Source organism: Pseudophryne corroboree, chromosome 2 (genome assembly GCF_028390025.1).
Source record: "Pseudophryne corroboree isolate aPseCor3 chromosome 2, aPseCor3.hap2, whole genome shotgun sequence".
In the NCBI taxonomy this organism is placed as follows: domain Eukaryota; kingdom Metazoa; phylum Chordata; class Amphibia; order Anura; family Myobatrachidae; genus Pseudophryne; species Pseudophryne corroboree.
Genome location: NC_086445.1, coordinates 476,294,684 through 476,316,484, shown reverse-complemented (window position 1 = coordinate 476,316,484; position 21,801 = coordinate 476,294,684). Strand labels below are relative to the sequence as shown.

Below are 21,801 nucleotides of genomic sequence, written 5' to 3'. Positions count from 1 at the left end.
ATCCATAGTAGCGCCGGGCAGCCAATACAGAAGGAGAGGGGGATGCTGCAGCGGCGCTTACTACCAATCAAATAGTGCTGCTGCGGCTCCCTGCTCCCCCTCCCTCCTCCTCCTTGAACCCGGCGCTGGTCTCCTCTCCCTCTAGCCGCGCACGGCGCACACAGAGGCGGCATGTAATGAGTCAATTTGACTCATTACATGCCGCTGGCCATTGCGCCCTCAGGGCAACTGCGCTGTGTGCCAAGCCCCCTTGGCACACACGTAGTTACGGCGCTGGGCACAGTATCCACAGGCTAGACACAAGGTACAGAAACCTGAGACACAGACAAAAAGCTTTCACCACAGCATAAACTATAACCGGTAGGGAGAAGCTGGCCTGGCTGCCTAATAACACAGTGATAAACCTACACGTGCAGCCAGGGAAGGAGGGAATTCTACGATGCACGCGTGTCCAATTCCGTACCTGGAAGTCACGCCTCGCACATCGTAACTAGGCACAGATGGAGCCACGATCAGTGTGGCTCCATCTGTATACCTATAAACCATCCTTTCTTTTCATTAAAAAAATGTATTGCCACTGCACAAAAAACATGGAGGTTGTGCTTGTCAGTGGCGGAACTTGTGAGTGGTGGGCCCCGGTGCAAATATTTGATTTGGGCCCCCCTACTCCACCCCAACTCAAGTTTACAATATGCCACACAGCGCTGGGTGACAGGGAGAGGCAGGGGGGAGCAAAGGTGACAACGGAAGGCAAGGGAAGGCAGAGGGGGAGACAGTGGGTGACAGGGGTATAAGCACCATGTCCTGTGTGGTGTGGAGAACAGGGAGCATGTACAACAGCGGCCTATGGGGGTAATTCAGATCTGATCGTAGATGTGCTAAATTCAGCACATCTACGATCAGTTTCTCAGACATGTGGGGGGACGCCCAGCACAGGGCTAGTACGCTCTGAATGTCTGGACCTACCCCCCTGCAAGGGTGCAAAAGCATTGCAGCCGCTGGCAGACTGCTACTCACCATGTCCTGGGTCACAGTGGCTCCGTGTGACATCACGCTGCCGCCGTGGCCCATCCTCTGCAACGTTCCGGACACACCTCCGTTGTCCGGGCCGCGCCCCACCAATGACGTTCTAATGCTGTTGGCACGCCTCCTCCTGCCTGCGACCACCTCTGCCTGTCAATCAGGCAGAGGCAATCACAGCCCTGAGATGATTTTAGCATCTCACTGGGGTCCCGGGGTGCATGTGCACACTCCACAAAAGGATTCAGACTGCCGCGATCCAGTCTTAATTAGCCCCCATGTTCTGTCCCTGACAGGGGCCCCCACCTCTTGTGCGTTCCTCAGTTTGGCACTCGGTCAGGCAGACACTGAAAGTGCCAGTTACTGGATGTGAACTGCCTTTAATTCACAGACAGCAGTGATTCAGAAATATAATGTCCAGCTGTCTGTTAATTATAGGTAGTATGTGTCTGTGATCATCAGCGCTGGTAGGTGGCAGGACTCCTCTATCAGTCCAGAACAACACAAGGTCAAACCTTCCTCCCTAAGGTAAGGGCAGGTCCCTCAGGCAATGGGGTCCATCCTGCTTTCTGCACTGGGCCATTCATCCGACATTGCTCAAAATGGTCTGCGGGGGGCCCAGAGTATAACTGTTTACAGTTAGTCCTCTTTAGTACTCTTTACCCTTAGTCCTCAGGGGCCCCGGTGCAATGCACCCGCTGCACCAATGGTAGTACCACCTCTGGTGCTTGTTATAGTATGTTCACAACAAAAGCCATATCCAGGGTTTGGAATGATAACTCCTCAGCTACAAAACAGTGTGGAACCAAATAAAATCTACAGTAAATGACAATTTGATAGTGGATACATGTTACGTGTATTTTCCACTTTGTACACAATCAGAAAATACTTTGTAAAACATACTGCACCATGTGATGTACAAAAGGCAGACAAAAGGAAAGCGTACTGGGAATCTGTGGGCATAAGGACTACTGGTACACTGATACCTGTATCATATGTATTTGCAGCAGTGAAATAATAAAAATAATAATACAAGTTGAATAAACTGGTCGTGCTACTTAAACAAGTAGTAAATTCCAGCTGTGCTAAATTTTGATGATATAGGAATAATGACAATCAATTCAGTCATTATTTATTATTTCAGTGTTGCTTTCATTTGGAACCATTGATTTTTCTACCAACTCTGCTATCAAATTGCTTCTCTGCATGTGTCCATTGTGTACACTTGTTCTTCTCTCATCTTTATAAATGCACTGAGAGTAATCAAGAATGTTGTTAGCTCTAGAAAGAAAAACGTCTTCAGATTGTCATTCATTAATTAACCCTGTGACTACCACAGTGATATCCAATACTCATCCTAAATCACACATATATGCTGGATTTCAGTATATCCTTGGATTAGCATGATTAGTTTTATCATTAACTAATGTGGCACTAACTGTACCCCTCACTCCTTCACTCAGAACTGTGCTTTTCCCTATGGAATCTCCCATCGGTGTATGTTTTCAAAACTCCCTCAAGGAATTATATATATATATATATATATATATATATATATTGGAAAAAGCAAATAAGATCAGAGCGACCACGGGTGGTAGATAAGCCAGGAGACTAAAAAGATGTTTTTGTTAAAAAAAAACAATACAGGGTTTATTTTACAATGAACGTTTAGACAAATTTTGGACATTAAAAAAGGCAACATACAAGAATGCTTTTTAAAAATCCGTTAAAAAGTTATCAAAAAAGCTTTGCAAAGGACATGAACAATAATAAAAGAATGACTACGATAAAAGTAGTGCTAAAGATTCAAGTACTTAGAAAATGAGAATCATTAGAAACAGCTGTGTGTCTAAAATTATGTAAAAAATATGTATGTGGATAAAAAGTTCCGTAAATAGTAAAAGCAGCTTAACTGAGGACTTCAATAGTAGCAGGAATCACCCAAGGAATTATATATATATATATATATATATATATATATATATATACTGTATATATATATATATATATATATATATATATATGTAATTTGTTCGAATAAAAAACACTAAAGGAGAATTATTTTATATACTGTACCATACCTGCATGCAGTGATTCACTAACAAAATATAGAAAAACTCTATGACATGTACCACAAAACTTAAAAACAGAATTTCATAATTGATTTGCCTATTTACACAACAAACAAGCCACATACAATGCAGATGCAGCAGTTTACCAATTTCCTGCCTGCTAGAGCCGCCCCAGTCAACTACAGGTACTGTTATTGTAAAGTGGAGATGTCAAGGAGCAGCCACAATTCAGCAGCAAATAATACCCCATTCACACCGAAATCCCGGGTACAGCCCAGGTCACTGAACAAGGGTTCCCATCGCAGGCTGCACCCGGGATATGCAAACAACAAATGCCTGATGGCACAGGTTGATGTATATTGTACGTCCTTTACTAAAATACTGTAATCTCATAACCATGTAATTATTAAACGGTTCTGTTTCATCTGACCCCAGAAGCCTGTCTGTATCAGCTTCAAGAATAGAACAATATGCAATTGGGGAATTCCGTCTGGCAATCACGAACTATCAGTGTCTCACACCGCTGGCCCTGCAGACGGAAACCGTCAGCCAAATCAAACACTGCCGCCAGGGAGCCGCACCAGTCCAGAAGCGTCTCACACCGCTGGCCCTGCAGACGAAAACCGTCATCTGTATCCAACATCGCCGCCAGGAAGCCGCTCCGGTTCGTGGACAGCGAACATTGCCGGTTACAAGCTGTATGTGCCCGGGGACGCTCAGGTCACAATCATCTCCTCCAACCTGCAAATACTGTAGGTCCCCGATACAAGTGATATACGGGACAGAGTGAGTACAGCAAATAGTGGCCGGCAAAATTTCGTATATGCGGCAAATGGGAAAATAAATTAGCACTATTTGTAACTCTTCAGCCGGGCTTTATTACCTATTTTTTCATTGTTACACACGGGAACATCAGCTCATTATCATTAAATCCATTTGGATTAACTGTCTTAATTGGGACTGAACATATATCCTCTTTTATTCAGCTATTGAGGACATTGAGTCATCTGTATTATCTGAATTGATACACCGTTTATAATTTGTCCTCATTAACAGTTACAACTGTATTCATTAGAGGTTGTCTACCTTACATTTTGATATAGGTCAAATTTTGCATATATGTACTTTTTATGTGTAACAAATAAATATTTTTTTTTATATTGGTGTTCTAATTCATTAAACTGGTTCTTTAGCGCGACCCCTTAAACCAATTGCACCCCGGATATTGCTGGGGCTTCTACTCTGTTGAAGTTTGGAGATGGCATCATCTCCAAGCTCCTGTGAGCTGGTTCTCCATACAGTGTGAACGAGACCCGTGTCAGCTGCCCCAAGTTACCCGTTCACACTGTCCTGTAACCCGGGTTGCCAGTGTCCCATCCAGGTCAATGCCCAGGATTTTTTCCCTTTCACACTGCACCAAAAACCCTGTCGCCCTGAAAAAAAAAAGGGTCATGAGCTTGGTGTGAAAGGGTAAGCCTTACAAGCTCACAGAACGAGACCACCAATGCTAAAGTCCTTGGTTGCAATACTGTCTCTAGAGTCCCAAACTGCTTCATTGAGCTTCATCGATTGGGTTTCCATGGCTGAGAAGCTGCATACAAGCCTCAGATCATGCACAATGTCCAATGTTGGCTGAAGTTGTGTACAGGAAATCACTATTGGATTCTGGAGCCGTGGAAATGCTTTCTGTGAAGTGATGAATAAAGCTATACCGTCTCACAGGTGAATTTGGATTTGGTGGAGGTCAAGAGAGCACTTACGGCCTGAATGTGTATTATCAACTGTAAAATTAGGTGGAGGAGGATATTGGCCTGGGGCAGATTTTCATGGTCTGACTTCCTACAATGAAATTCTAGATAATTGTGTGCTTTCAACATTGTGGCAGTAGTTTGGGGAAGGTACAGTAGTTTCCTGTTTCTGCATTATAATGCCTCCAAGGTCCATCAAACATGGTTTGGTGCAGAAGAACTTGACTTTCACATACAGTACCAGTCAAATGTTTGGACACATCTTCTCATTCAATGGTTTTTATTTATTTTAATTATTTTCTACATTGTAGATTAATACTGAAGACATCAAAACTATGAAAGAACACATATGGAATAATGTTGTAAACAGAAAAGTGTTAAACAAATCAAAAACAAGAATTTACTTACCGATAATTCTATTTCTCGTAGTCCGTAGTGGATGCTGGGAACTCCGTAAGGACCATGGGGAATAGCGGCTCCGCAGGAGACTGGGCACAAAAGTAAAGCTTTAGGACTACCTGGTGTGCACTGGCTCCTCCCCCTATGACCCTCCTCCAAGCCTCAGTTAGGATACTGTGACCGGACGAGCGTACACAATAAGGAAGGATTTTGAATCCCGGGTAAGACTCATACCAGCCACACCAATCACACCGTATAACCTGTGATCTGAACCCAGTTAACAGCATGATAACAGAGGAGGCTCTGAAAAGATGGCCCACAACAATAATAACCCGATTTTTGTAACAATAACTATGTACAAGTATTGCAGACAATCCGCACTTGGGATGGGCGCCCAGCATCCACTACGGACTACGAGAAATAGAATTATCGGTAAGTAAATTCTTATTTTCTCTGACGTCCTAGTGGATGCTGGGAACTCCGTAAGGACCATGGGGATTATACCAAAGCTCCCAAACGGGCGGGAGAGTGCGGATGACTCTGCAGCACCGAATGAGAGAACTCCAGGTCCTCCTCAGCCAGGGTATCAAATTTGTAGAATTTAGCAAACGTGTTTGCTCCTGACCAAGTAGCTGCTCGGCAAAGTTGTAAAGCCGAGACCCCTCGGGCAGCCGCCCAAGATGAGCCCACCTTCCTTGTGGAATGGGCTTTTACAGATTTTGGCTGTGGCAGGCCTGCCACAGAATGTGCAAGCTGAATTGTACTACAAATCCAACGAGCAATAGTCTGCTTAGAAGCAGGAGCACCCAGCTTGTTGGGTGCATACAGGATAAACAGCGAGTCAGATTTTCTGACTCCAGCCGTCCTGGAAACATATATTTTCAGGGCCCTGACTACGTCCAGCAACTTGGAGTCCTCCAAGTCCCTAGTAGCCGCAGGTACCACAATAGGCTGGTTCAAGTGAAATGCTGAAACCACCTTAGGGAGAAATTGAGGACGAGTCCTCAATTCTGCCCTGTCCGTATGAAAAATTAGGTAAGGGCTTTTATAGGATAAAGCCGCCAATTCTGAGACACGCCTGGCTGAAGCCAGGGCCAACAGCATTACCACTTTCCATGTGAGATATTTTAAGTCCACAGTGGTGAGTGGTTCAAACCAATGTGATTTTAGGAACCCCAAAACTACATTGAGATCCCAAGGTGCCACTAAAGGCACAAAAGGAGGCTGTACATGCAGTACCCCCTTTTCAAACGTCTGAACTTCAGGAACTGAAGCCAGTTCTTTCTGGAAGAAAATCGACAGGGCCGAAATTTGAACCTTAATGGACCCTAATTTTAGGCCCATAGACAGTCCTGTTTGCAGGAAATGCAGGAAACGACCCAGTTGAAATTCCTCTGTAGGGGCCTTCCTGGCCTCGCACCACGCAACATATTTACGCCAAATACGGTGATAATGTTGTACGGTTACATCCTTCCTGGCTTTGATCAGGGTAGGGATGACTTCATCCGGAATGCCTTTTTCCTTCAGGATCCGGCGTTCAACCGCCATGCCGTCAAACGCAGCCGCGGTAAGTCTTGGAACAGACAGGGTCCCTGCTGGAGCAGGTCCTTTCTTAGAGGTAGAGGCCACGGGTCCTCTGTGAGCATCTCTTGAAGTTCCGGGTACCAAGTCCTTCTTGGCCAATCCGGAGCCACGAGTATAGTCCTTACTCCTCTCCTTCTTATGATTCTCAGTACCTTGGGTATGAGAGGCAGAGGAGGGAACACATACACTGACTGGTACACCCACGGTGTTACCAGAGCGTCCACAGCTATTGCCTGAGGGTCCCTTGACCTGGCGCAATACCTGTCTAGTTTTTTGTTGAGGCGGGACGCCATCATGTCCACCTTTGGTTTTTCCCAACGGTTCACAATCATGTGGAAGACTTCTGGGTGAAGTCCCCACTCTCCCGGGTGGAGGTCGTGTCTGCTGAGGAAGTCTGCTTCCCAGTTGTCCACTCCCGGAATGAGAACTGCTGACAGTGCTATCACATGATTTTCCGCCCAGCGAAGAATCCTTGCAACTTCTGCCATTGCCCTCCTGCTTCTTGTGCCGCCCTGTCTGTTTACGTGGGCGACTGCCGTGATGTTGTCTGACTGGATCAGCACCGGCTGACCTTGAAGCAGAGGTCTTGCTAGGCTTAGAGCATTGTAGATGGCCCTTAGCTCCAGGATATTTATGTGAAGTGATGTCTCCAGGCTTGACCACAAGCCCTGGAAATTTCTTCCCTGTGTGACTGCTCCCCAGCCTCTCAGGCTGGCATCCGTGGTCACCAGGACCCAGTCCTGAATGCCGAATCTGCGGCCCTCTAGAAGATGAGCACTCTGCAACCACCACAGGAGAGACACCCTTGTCCTTGGTGACAAGATTATCCGCTGATGCATCTGAAGATGCGACCCGGACCATTTGTCTAGCAGATCCCACTGGAAGGTTCTTGCGTGGAATCTGCCGAATGGGATTGCTTCGTAAGAAGCCACCATCTTTCCCAGGACCCTTGTGCATTGATGCACTGAGACTTGGCATGGTTTTAGGAGATTTCTGACTAGTTCGGATAACTCCCTGGCTTTCTCCTCCGGGAGAAACACCTTTTTCTGGACTGTGTCCAGGATCATCCCTAGGAATAGAAGTCGTGTCGTCGGGATCAGCTGCGATTTTGGAATATTGAGAATCCAACCGTGCTGGCGCAGCACTATCTGAGATAGTGCTACTCCGACTTCCAACTGTTCCCTGGATCTTGCCCTTATCAGGAGATCGTCCAAGTAAGGGATAACTAAAACTCCCTTCCTTCGAAGGAGTATCATCATTTCGGCCATTACCTTGGTAAAGACCCGGGGTGCCGTGGACAATCCAAACGGCAGCGTCTGAAACTGATAGTGACAGTTCTGTACCACAAACCTGAGGTACCCTTGGTGAGAAGGGTAAATTGGGACATGTAGGTAAGCATCTTTGATGTCCAGAGACACCATATAGTCCCCTTATTCCAGGTTTGCAATCACTGCTCTGAGTGACTCCATCTTGAATTTGAACCTTTGTATGTAAGTGTTCAAGGATTTTAGGTTTAAAATTGGTCTCACCGAGCCGTCCGGCTTCGGTACCGCAAAAAGTGTGGAATAGTACCCCTTTCCCTGTTGTAGGAGGGGTACCTTGATTATCACCTGCTGGGAATATAGCTTGGGAATGGCTTCCAATACTGCCTCCCTGTCTGAGGGAGACGTCGGTAAAGCAGACTTTAGAAAACGGCGAGGGGGAGACGTCTCGAATTCCAATTTGTACCCCTGAGATACCACCTGAAGGATCCAGGGGTCCACTTGCGAGTGGGCCCACTGCGCACTGAACTTCTTGAGACGGGCCCCCACCGTGCCTGAGTCCGCTTGTAAAGCCCCAGCGTCATGCTGAGGACTTTGCGGAGGCGGGAGAGGGCTTTTGTTCCTGGGAACTGGCTGTTTGTTGCAGCCTTTTTCCTCTCCCTCTGCCACGGGGCAGAAATGAGGCGCCTTTTGCCCGCTTGCCCTTATGGGGCCGAAAGGACTGAGCCTGATAATACGGCGTCTTCTTAGGTTGAGAAGCTACCTGGGGTAAAAATGTGGATTTTCCAGCAGTTGCCGTGGCTACCAGGTCTGATAGACCTACCCCGAATAACTCCTCCCCCTTATAAGGCAATACTTCCATGTGCCTTTTAGAATCCGCATCACCTGACCACTGCCGCGTCCATAAACCTCTTCTTGCAGAAATGGACAGCGCGCTAACTCTTGATGCCAGTCGGCAAATATCCCTCTGTGCATCACGCATATATAGAAATGCATCCTTCAAATGCTCTATAGTCAGTAATATACTGTCCCTATCTAGGGTATCAATATTTTCAGTCAGGGAATCCGACCACGCCAGGCCCGCACTGCACATCCAGGCTGAGGCGATTGCTGGTCGCAGTATAACACCCGTGTGAGTGTATATACATTTTAGGATATTCTCCAGCTTTCTATCGGCAGGTTCCTTTAGGGCGGCCGTATCAGGAGAGGGTAGTGCTACCTGTTTAGACAAGCGTGTGAGCGCTTTATCCACCCTAGGGGGTGTTTCCCAATGTGCCCTATCCTCTGGCGGGAAAGGGTACGATGCCAATAACCTTTTAGGAATTATCAGTTTTTTATCGGGGGAAACCCACGCCTCATCACACACTTCATTTAATTCCTCGGATACAGGAAAAACTACAGGCAGTTTTTTCTCACCAAACATAATACCCTTTTTAGTGGTACTTGTATTATCAGAGATATGCAATACATTTTTCATTGCTTCAATCATGTAACGTGTGGCCCTAGTGGAAGTCACGTTTGTCTCCTCATCATCGACACTGGAGTCAGTATCCGTGTCTGTGTCTGCCATTTGAGGTAACGGGCGTTTTAAAGCCCCTGATGGCGTTTGAGACCCCTGGACAGGCACAAGCTGAGTAGCCGGCTGTCTCATGTCGTCAACTGTCTGTCGTAAAGAGCTGACACTGTCACTCAATTCCTTCCATAAGCTCATCCACTCAGGTGTCGACTCCCTAGGGGGTGACAACTCTATAATAGGCAATTGCTCCGCCTCCATCTCATTTTCCTCCTCAAACATGTCGACACAATCGTACCGACACACCGCACACACACAGGGAATGCTCTGATAGAGGACAGGACCCCACTAGCCCTTTGGGGAGACAGAGGGAGAGTATGCCAGCACACACCAGAGCGCTATATATAGACAGGAATACCACTATAAAATGTGCTTTTCCCTTTATAGCTGCTGTTAGTATTAAAACTGCGCCAAATTAGTGCCCCCCTCTCTTTTTTACCCTTTTCTGTAGTGCAGGACTGCAGGGGAGAGTCAGGGAGACGTCCTTCCAGCGGAGCTGTGATGGAAAATGGCGCCCGTGTGCTGAGGAGATAGGCTCCGCCCCCTTCTCGGCGGCCTTTTCTCCCGCTTTTTGGTGAGTTCTGGCAGGGGTTAAAATACATCCATATAGCCCTGGGGGTTATATGTGGTGTATTTATGCCAGCCAAGGTGTTTACATTGCTGCTCAGGGCGCCCCCCCCTAGCGCCCTGCACCCTCAGTGACCGAAGTGTGAAGTGTGCCTGAGTAACAATGGCGCACAGCTGCAGTGCTGTGCGCTACCTTGTTGAAGACTGATGTCTTCTGCCGACGATTTTTCCGGACCTCTTCTTGCTTCAGGCTCTGTAAGGGGGCCAGCGGCGCGGCTCTGGGACCGAGCTCCGAGGCTGGGCCTGTGTTCGGTCCCTCTGGAGCTAATGGTGTCCAGTAGCCTAAGAAGCCCAAGCTGGCTGCAAGCAGGCAGGTTCGCTTCTTCTCCCCTTAGTCCCTCGATGCAGTGAGCCTGTTGCCAGCAGGTCTCACTGAAAATAAAAAACCTAAAACTAAACTTTCACTAAGAAGCTCAGGAGAGCCCCTAGTGTGCACCCTTCTCGGCCGGACACAAAAATCTAACTGAGGCTTGGAGGAGGGTCATAGGGGGAGGAGCCAGTGCACACCAGGTAGTCCTAAAGCTTTACTTTTGTGCCCAGTCTCCTGCGGAGCCGCTATTCCCCATGGTCCTTACGGAGTTCCCAGCATCCACTAGGACGTCAGAGAAATATGTTTTAGATTTTAGATTCCTCAAATAAGCACCCTTTTGCTTTGATGACAGATTTGTACACTCTTGGCATTCTCAATCAACTTCATGAGGTAGTCTCCTGGAATGGTTTTCCAACAGTCTTGAAGGAGTTCCCAGAGGTGCTGAGCACTTGTTGGCTGCTTTTTCTTCACTCTTTGGTCCAACACATCCCAAACCATCTCAATTGGGTTTAGGTCGGGTGATTGTGGAGGCCAGGTCATCTGACACAGCACTCCATTACTCCTTCTTGGTCAAGTAGCCCTTACATAGCCTGGAGGTGTGTTTGGGGTCACTGTCTTGTTGGAAAACAAATGATGGTCCCAGTAAGCGCAAACCAGATGGGATGGCATGGCACTACAGAATGCTGTGGTAGCCATGCTGGTTAAGTGTGCCTTGAATTTTGAATAAATCACCAACACTGTCACCAGCAAGGCACCCCCACACCCAGCAAAGCACCCCCACACCATCACACCTTCTCCTTCATGCTTCAAAGTAGGAACCACACATGCAGAAACCATCCGCTCACCTTCTCTGCGTCTCACAAAGACATGGCGTTTGGAACTAAAAATCTCAAATTTGGACTCATCAGATCAAAGTACAGATTTCCACTGGTCTAATGTCCATTCCTTGTGTTTCTTGGCCCAAACAAATCTCTTCTTCTTGTTGTTCATCCTCAGTAGTGGCTTCTTTGCAGCAATTTGACCATGAAGGCCTGATTCACGCAGTCTCCTCTGAACAGTTGATGTTGAGATTTGTCTGCTACTTGAACTCTGTGAAGAATTTATGTGGGCTCTAATCTGAGGTGCTGTCAAGTAGCGGTTTCTGAGGCTGGTATCTCTAATGTACTTATCCTCTGCAGCAGAGGTTCCTCTTGGTCTTCCTTTCCTGGGGCAGTCCTCATGAGAGCCAGTTTCATCGTCATCATAGTGTTTGATGGTTTTTGCAACAGCACTTGAGGATACATTCAAAGTTCTTGAAATTTTTGGTATTGACTGACCTTCATGTCTTAAAGTGATGGACTGTCGTTTCTCTTTGCTGAGTTGAGTGGTTCGTGCCAAAATATGGATTACAACAGTAGTCAAATAGGGGTGTCCACTATGTATTAACCCTACATCTGCACAACACAACTGATGGTCTCAAACGCATTAAGAAGGCAAGTATTTCCTCAGATTGACTCTTGACAAGGCACACCTGTTAATTCAAAACCATTCCAGGAGACTACCTCATGAAGCTGATTGAGAGAATGCCAAGAGTGTGTAAACCTGTCATCAAAGTAAAAGGGGGATACTTTGGGGAATCTAAAATATAAAACATATTTTGATTTGTTTAACGCTTTTTTGTTTACAACATAATTCCATATGTGTTCTTTCATAGTTTGGATGTCTTCAGTATTAATCTACAATGTAAAAAATAATGAAAATAAATGAAAACCTTTGAATGAGAAGGTGTGTCCAAACTTTTGACTGGTACTGTAGATCTAACCTCATCCTAAGCTAACACATTTGGGATGAACTGGAACACTGAGAGACAAGCTTTATTGCCCAACATTACTAATGATTTTGTGTCTGAATATACAGGTATGCAGATCCGTGTTCCAAAATGTAGAGAAAAACATTTACAGAAGAGTAGAGGCTGATGAAGCAGCAAGGGTGTACGGAATCCGGTCAGGATCCCAGCAGTCTAAATACTAGCACCAGAATCTCGACACTGCTCGGAATGCAGACACCGGCATCCCACATGATGCCGGCAGCCGGGATCCCGAATCAGTGACTGCTGGGCTGCTGGAGAGATAAGCCACGGGTGGAGGTTAAGTTTAGGCTGTAAAGGGAGGGTTAGGCTGTGGGAAGGTGGGGTTAGGTTTGGGCTGTGAGGTGGTAGGTTGAGGTTTAGGCACATACGGGGAGGGTTAGGTTGAGGTGGGGGGGAAATAAGGCACGACCAGTAAGGTTTAGGATTAGGCTGTGGGGGGTGGCAGGGTTAAACTTAGTCTGTGGTAAGGGGAGGTTAGGGTTAGGAGTTTAGGGGGAAAAGGGTAGCATACTAACCCAACTCCTGTCAGGATTCTAACTATTGGAATGCCACGGTCAGTATTCCCGAACGTTGGCATTTCAGCCACAATGAATGTGTGAGTTTCTAAATATTTATATATTCAAACTATGGCACACAACATAATACATACAACTATTAGAGAAATATGACACCATTAAATTGCAATTACAAATAATAATGTGTATACTTAGACTGAGGAAAAAATGAAGCATGGGTGCAATGGAAACATTTAGTGAAATGTAATGAAGTGGCTACAGCATTCTAAAACACTAATATGCTCAGTGAATACTTCCCTACTCTTGGACACTGTATTTGCCCTACAGTATGGAAGGTATAATGCATGAAAAGCCCTAGGCCATCCACAGCTGTCTCCACTCTCCTCGGAATGCTAGAAGAGATCCGTGAAATAGGGATTGTCTTATCTGCAGAGGGACAGATTGGAAGTATGCACAATCAGCATATAATGAAGGTAAATGGGAGATGTCCATAACAATTTTGCTATAAAAGATCTGCATGCAGCGTTATGACAGGGGAACAGAATTCTTAATTCACTTTCATGATAATTTGATTGTCATTGCTTTAGAATGTCATAGTATTTTTGGTCAGAAAATCATTATCAGTGTCAGATGGTATTAAAATACCATCAGACATTGCCCTTAGAGTGTAACTGCTGTTTATACAATAATTAGCCATTTTATATCCTGCTGCACTAATATTTAAAAGAAATTACTTATAAATCTTTGTAATAAAATTGATATACACTTTATACTGTGTTTTTAGTAAAGAGAACAAGCACAGAAATGCATCCTCTTTGTGTCCAAATTTCCAGAAACCTCCTATAGATGTACCAAACCGTTGAGGGGTCTATGTACTAAAGCTTGGAGAGAGATAAAGTGGAGAGGGATAAACTACCAACCAGGCAGCTCCTAACTGTTATTTTTCAAACACAGCCTGTAACATAGCAGTTAGGACCTGAGGGCTGCTACTTTCTCTCTTTCAACTTTATCACTTTCCAAGGCATAGTACATCTTCCCCTCTAGCAATCAGCACCTAACAGCCAACTTCCAGTGGGAACACAGAATAATAGCCTGAGCGAGCTCAGTGTACTACAAACACTGACCATGTAGCATACAGGGGAGAAGAAGGGTAAGTGTTGAGGCATGTGAGGAGTGAGCACAGCTGCTTGCAGACTCTGCTACAAAGTACTTTATACAGACGGTGTAATGGTTAGCATTACTGCCTCAAAGCACTGAGGTCACGGGTTTGATTCCCAACATGGCTCTTACTATGTGAAGTTTGTATATTCTCCCCATGCTTATGTGGGTTTCCATCACAATCCAAAAATATACTGGTAAGTTACTTGGCTCCCAACGTGAATGTGTGTGCGTGTACAAGTGTTAGGGAATATAGTTTGTAAGATCCACTGGGAACTGGTGAATTTCCCAACTTTGCTAGCGTTGGACATCTTTTTTTTTTTTAAAAATGCATCTCTGAATCTGTATACAAAGTGCTACAAAGCTGTGGAAACAGAAGTATCCAGAGGAAATGAACGCAAGCATGGGGATAATAACAATTGAGAACAGTAACCTTTGGTGAGCAGAGAGAGGCAACTTGCCTGAAGCATGGCGAGCGAAGCAAGGTATGCGAGAAGACGCAGTGCACTAATTTGGGGTCCACGTGCTGAAAAGGGAAAATTTTTACAGCAAAAAAAAACCATCAAAAACTCATGTCGACCTTTTTTCACGTGTCGACTATTTCCGTGCCGACCTGTTGACCTATTGACCATGTTGACCTTGTGCATGTCAACTGTTTGGTGTCGATAAGATACAAACCATCCGACTTTCGACCCTTTGATTAATAACCCATTCTTTTACATATTGGAGTCGATTATTTTATTCATTACATTATATAATAAAATAAATACACAAAATACACACATGCACGCAGATAAGAGGAACAGATTACTGTTGCATTATGAAACAAGCCAACGCATTTCAGTTATTGGAGCAAAATCCCTAAGTGCATTTCTGCCTTCCAATGTGTCAGTGACATATTCAGATTTATAGACAATACTACAGTATTTAAAAACCGGTAGTTAAGCACCAATATCTTATCTATGTGTAATGTGGAACTCTGAAGCCAAAATACAGTATTCATATTGGGAGCTAACCACATGACATTAATTTATCAGCAAAGCCTTCTTCACATGTGATATTTTTGGAAGATGCTACATGAGCAGAAGATAGAAAAGGCCCTGGCACAGTGACAGAGTCTTTACTACCCCTGTGTCTACTCCATCTTTCCCAATAAAAGCATATAAAAAGATGGCATCATAGGCAAACTCAAAGCAGGAACCCACTTAAGACATACTGTTGTAGGTACAGGGTGTGCAATGCGTGGCCCCTTTTGACCCACCACACACCCTGCACCATTAAAGGTATGCCAGTCTCAGATTGAATAAAAGCTGCTACCAATATATAATCTATCTCACTGTGATCATAAACAGACCGTTAATGAAAGGTGACAGCAAAAAGTAACAAATAGATTGTACCACAGGTCCAGCATTATATGGTCTACAAATGTGGGCCCATCCTTACAGGGTAAGACATGCTGGTGGCAATGTATTGGCATGTGTTTTCATGGTACCAATTTGATCCTTTGAAATGAATAAAGAATGTTTGAATGCCATAGGATATGTGCATTGTTGTTGATCAAGAGTATTTCCTAATGGCGTCTGTTTCTAAAATTGTAATAGAATTTTACATATCATATATAATAAAGACATTCTCAATGTCATCTAACTTTCAAGATTAATTTAGGCTATATATTAGGATAAAGCGAGCATTATTTTCCAAGAAAAACTGAAAAGTTTTTGCCCAGTGAACCTATGAAGACTTTTCTATGTCCATGCAAACCTAGGCACACTTCTAGTTGGAGAGCGAAATGACTGCATGGGAATGGAGAGAGTTAAACATCCAGGGAGGGGTGGACCTAGCTGTGAGGAAAGTACAGCCCATGGAAAAAGGGGGAGGGTTACTATATATAGGGAATGCTAGGCCAGCTCGGTCTCTCTTGCTGCTGAATTGCCTTCCCGCCCTCCCACCCTGTTTGGTAGAGGTTCTGGCACGGAGTGCCTTGGCTTTGAATTGTTAGTCTGGTGTTATCGTTGGCTATTTGTTGGCGGAAAAGAACGGCAGGTTGTGGTTTGTCTGGTTAGCTGTAGTGATTTACAGTTGGTGTGGTTTAGGTGCACTCACCTCCATTGACTTTTAAGGCCGCTCGACCACCCGTCCGGGGGCAGCGACATCACCCATCAGGGTGGGTAGTCACCGTGGGGGTTGAGTTGGGCACCTATTACCGATTTTATAGTTTGTGTTTAAATTAGGATAGTTTTGAATTTTAACGTTTTAAGGTTAGCGTCAGTTTAATAGAGCCGTTCTTTTTTCTGCCACCATATGCCGGCTGAATCGGCATGTTAAATAAATTTTCCAATTTACAGGTTTACTAATGGTTAGGGTACAATAAATAGCTAACAATTTTCTGCCAAATTCAAGTCTCCGTGTCATTATTTCTTGGTATTAAAGGTAATGAAGGTTTTACTTTTGAATAAGGGGTCCACAAATTATCACTAGGAGGTTTATGTATTTAAAACTCAAATTGACTCAAAATGAAAAACTTAAAGGGCAGGGACCATGGTTAGTACTTTCAAAATACTCCACCCAAGCAGAATAAACGTGTCGCTGGAGGTGCATGAGTTACATTTTTCTACTTAACAGATCTCACCTAAATCTCTTTTAAATGTATAAACATGAGTAAAAATGTGCCTGTTTACAATATTCTTAATTACCTCACTTTGGTCATTTGAAATGCTGGGCAACATGGTTAAGTAGACATAAATATAAAAGACCAGAATTCGTATACGGGCGAGACAAATGTATTCCAGGTGGCTGATATAAAGACTTGCATTTGCATAGCACTTTGGAATTTCAAATAGATGCACAGTAGCAAAAGTGATATTGTTTGGAAAAATCTGAAAGTTGATGAGAGCGAGGAAAAAAAAAAAAAGAGATGACTCATCCAAAAATATACAGATGAGAGAACGGATGGAAGATACATCAAAATACTAAAATATCAGCAAAGGAAAGTGGAAGGAACTAGCTGAGACAGACAACTTAATGGAAATGAAGACTTTCAGGAAGCCGCAGTGACAAACATCTGTGTTGGGAGGACATTTAAATTGTATATAGCCTAAGTCTAAGAACAAAACAGAATATAATGTACTTGCCTCTCAGTTTAGAAAACATGCTAGAAACTACCCTGACAAGTAACATGATTATTGTTTTTCCTATAAGATCTCACTTCTAACTCCTTTAGCTGTGCAGTAAATTATTTTTTTCCCATTTTGCTGAATATTGTAGCCTTATGCTTCTTGAGAGATGTTTTTATCTAGATTGAGAGGGGAATTTTCTCAGTGCTATAAGGATCTGTATCCTCGCCGATCCCTAGAGGATTGGTCTGGAGATTTCTTGCAGATGAATTTGGTTACATCTCCTGTAAACAATATATTACATTCAATCAGTAATTCTATTTCAAAATACTATATATAATAAATCTATTATAAAAAGACCTGAACTTAAACCTGGAAAAAATTAGAGAATATGTGGAGGTATTGTAAACACATTAGCGAGCGGATATGTTCAAGCCACCAAGTTCTCACATATTTGAGCTGCTATTGTTAGTTGTTATTTTTGCCAACCATTTAATCAATTATGACTTTTCCTTTTTAAATTCAAAATACTGCTCATTTACATATTTTAATGAAATCTAATACACTTAAGAAGAGTGCATAAGGCCATAAGGAATGTCATTTATTTCATATGACATTTCAACTTTTTTGAATTACATTACAGTAGTTTTGTGCTCATTCACATAGGCTTTCCAATATGAAAATCGCCTTGATGACACAAATTATACATCAGTCAAAGAACTGTCTGCCACCTGATCACTGCCACAGGAATGTACAAAATCATGTTGATAAAGAGGCTCTGCAAGTTCTGTGAGGACACCTGCTTACCTGGGGGCACCTTTCTACATGCAGTCTCCAATCCTCATAGTTCATTTGAATACCTTGTGCACAATACAAAATGTTGTATTTTTGACTATGGAAATAGGTACAATACATGAGTACAGCTATCCTAACCTCTTTCTGCATAGTCACTATAGTCAAAGTAAGAAACATTTTCCTAAACCCAAGAACCAGCCTAATGCAGTTATCCACATAATGCTCATAGGAGGAGGTCAGATGAAATGGAGGGTGATGATCAATCATGACCATTCAGATATGTAGCTCTGTTCAGATTCAGAGTGCAAGAAGGAGGAGCAGGTGGAGCTATAGTAAGCGGAGGATGCAGGTGGGCCGGGAAGAGGAGGGAGGCCGGTAGGAAAGAGGAGTGGATGGCAGAGTTGGGAGCAGGACACAGGCATGTCAGGAAGAGGAGGGAGGTGGGTAGGAAAGAGGAGGTAGGTTGGCCAGAGGAGGGGAGGCGAAGCCAACATGGGGACACAGGTGGGCTGGGAAGAGAAGTCAGATGGACCCAGGAGGAAGAGAAGGAAGTCAGGGCTGTGCAGTGAATGTGTAATTAGGCATGTAGAATGGCCGCAACTTAAGTAGCTCCTGCTAAAAGCCTTTTCTCACATCCAAAGTAAGATGTTTGTGATGATGTTTTCAGGTGGCATCTATTTGGGGGTGTGGGGGCACAAGCTCATTTGCCTAGGGCACTAACTGGCTAAATAGCAGTTGAGAGCAATTGATATGGACAAGTTGACTCAATAAACGTGTGGTAAACATCAGAATAGATTAGAAATTAATTCGTGAAGGCATAACTGTATTTGTAAATATATTTTTGTGCAACATCTGCCTAAACAGTAATAGCTATTTGATACTATCAAAGACATCATTGAAGCTTTCAGGAATGACATTCTGAGATGTTCCACCATGATGATATTTAAATAGGCTTAGATCTGGAGAAACCCAGTGAACTATATTGCTGGCAAGTGCTACTGCCAGCATTATGAATGCTATCACCAGCCGCAGCCACTTGATGTATAGGTTGAAGTCCTATGATAAATACAGATATGCCCATGTCTGCCCAGGAGCTGATTAGATTACACTCTATACAGTGTTATGAATTGAGCCAAATACTTGTAGGGAGGGGCGCTGTTAGGTACAAATGACTGTTCAGATGAAGTTGTCCCATATCGGAAGTCGCTGTCTTAAAATTAGAAATGTGCTCTTTCAATTATACTAGGAAATTGCTTTATTAGTAATCTGGCTTTTATTTTGGTACCTTTTACTGTATCTTTTCACAACACTGTAAAATGCGTTATTCTGTTTAGAGCTTTGGGTTTAAATTTCATGTATTACTATGTGCTGATAAAGCCACATTGTTACTCTGCGGAAGTAAAATGAAACACAGACCATAGACTCAACCTTATTACACAAAATGTCACTGAAAGTCGATACGATATTAGGCATTACTAAGAGTTGGCAGATAAGACCAAGAATAATTTTGTTAATGACGTTCAATTGTGTAACTCGGCCAAAGATACATACCTGTGGTTTCAAATTAGTATAATACTCTTTTTAAAATGTACTTATCTCTAGCTCGCCTGTGTTTGCTGTCTTTTTTTTTTAGAGCCCTCAAATTGATCCACTGAGTAGAAGAGATAGTTCTTTTCCAAAGGTGCCGCTATTATGGTAATGTTATAGAGCAGTGTTTCCTGCCTATGCCATTTTCCTACAGTACAGTAAGAAAAGGTTTCTTTAAAAACATCTGAGGACATTTCCCAACTTGATCCTGGTGTTTTGTTATATAATTACTTCTTCTGTTTCATATTATACATTTGTCATAACAGTGTGGTTGTGCACCTTGTAGTGTATACTTCAATCTCTTCTTATAGGTGTGCGACAGTATACACACACCTGCATATCGAAGTCCTTAAAATCATGTATTCTAGTGTAGTACATAGTATGTCAGGCATGTTTCACCAGGTAATGAGCAACTATGGGTGCTGACTGTGGCAATTGCCGCTCCCATTCATGCGAACAAGGCAAGATGTAGCCATGATGAGCGTGGCTACATCTGTATTGACGAAAAAGGTGTCCAGCCATCCCTAGACCACTAAAGTTAAGACCAATGTTTCTGATATCCACTGAGGACCAGTTTAGCAAATATAGGGAACCCCAGGAAGTGAACTGCGCACACAGGGGCAGAACTACTGATGGACCCGCAATTGCATTGAACCGGGGCACTTAGGACTAAGGAACCTACTGCTGCTCAGGACACCAATTAGTTTTGCTCTGTCCTGCCTGACTATTTTGAGCAATGTCGGATGACTGGCTCATGTGCTGGCAGGAGGGTCAGCCCCACTGTCTGTCCCTTATCTTAGGGAGGCGAGGCCGAAATCTTGTGTGCTGCAGCATCAGTCTGCCATCTGAGACGGACCGATAGGGGAGTCCTGCCGTCTATAATGCTGAAGATACCACCTCTAATTTACAGAGGCTGCTACTGTATGGTCCTGGCCCCACCAAGGTACATAACCCCCATTTCCTGCCCTGCACAGGACTGTGCAATACTGTGAGCTTATATCTCTGGCACCCACTGCCTAGCTGTCACCCAGTGCCTCTCCCTGTCACCCACTGTCTTTCCTTGTCACACTCTACCTCTTCCTGTCACCCATTTCCTCTATTGTTACCCACTGCCATGAGACATATTATAATCTAGAGTTGGGGTGGAGGATGGGGGCCCAAAGCATATTTTTGCACCTGGGACCACAACTCACAAGTTCCTCCACTGGACTCACACGACAGATTGCTCTAATTCCTCTCATTACCATGTTTACATGCCGTAGCTCTTTCCTGTCTATTCTTCTTACCAACCACACAAAGGGACACTGAGGAAGCAAATATGGATGAAATAATGGAAAGGTGCTATTTACCATGGAGCATAGAACATCACTTCTGAATTTCACCTTGAAAATGAGTACAAAACAAACAAAACAAAAAACACAAAAAAAACAATGTAATTTTAAAATTTTGCATTGCACATCGAATTGAAACAATATGTGACTATTCGCTGGCAAACACTATGATGTTTCGATGACAGGCCAAGGCTTTTATGGTTCAATTTAACTTCTCAGGAGATAGTTTGTGGGCGGATAACATGCAGTTACCGATTAAGAGCAAATGTTTTAATTTTCAGGAAGTGTCTCTGAAATGCTATTTTACATATGACATGTTGACGCCAGGAAAGTGCATTAAAATCAACGTACATATTTTAACCAGTTAAAAATGTATGAAAGATCATGTACAATCTGACAATGTGATGTTAAGGGATTCTATTCTTTAATTTCTGCAGTTATTTCACCTAGCGAGCACAGAGCTCCCTGTCAGCAGTCAGTCCCATCATTTTCAGTAAACTATTATGTCTCATTGTCACTGCGCAGTTGCTCCTATCAGTATATCTAGATGCAAGATACCATACACATCTCCCCGTCCTTGCTGTTCCATGCTCAGCGGTGTTCGGCTGTTTGTCTTCTGCTATGTGTTCTTGTTGCAGAGCTAGAGGGGGTGAGCAGTCTGATTTGATCTTTAGATAGAGGCACTGTTATTTCTCATTCACCTCCACGCTTTCTGTTGGCACAAATACATTTCAGTTTCACAGTCGGTGTTTATGCCTCCACCCCAGGTTTCTGTACCAAAGATTTTGAAATCTCAGTGGGACAGAAATTGTCACCTTTTAGCGGGAGCTCAAAGACATATGAAAAACATGTTCTTAT

At 43.9% G+C, this 21,801-nt stretch overlaps 1 protein-coding gene across 1 annotated transcript in view; it reads right to left on the bottom strand.

The window, feature by feature from the left end:
• TMEM132E (transmembrane protein 132E) overlaps positions 1 to 21,801 on the bottom strand; it is a 733,604-nt gene that overhangs the window by 603,353 nt on the left and 108,450 nt on the right. The gene's annotated exons all lie outside the window — the stretch shown is intronic.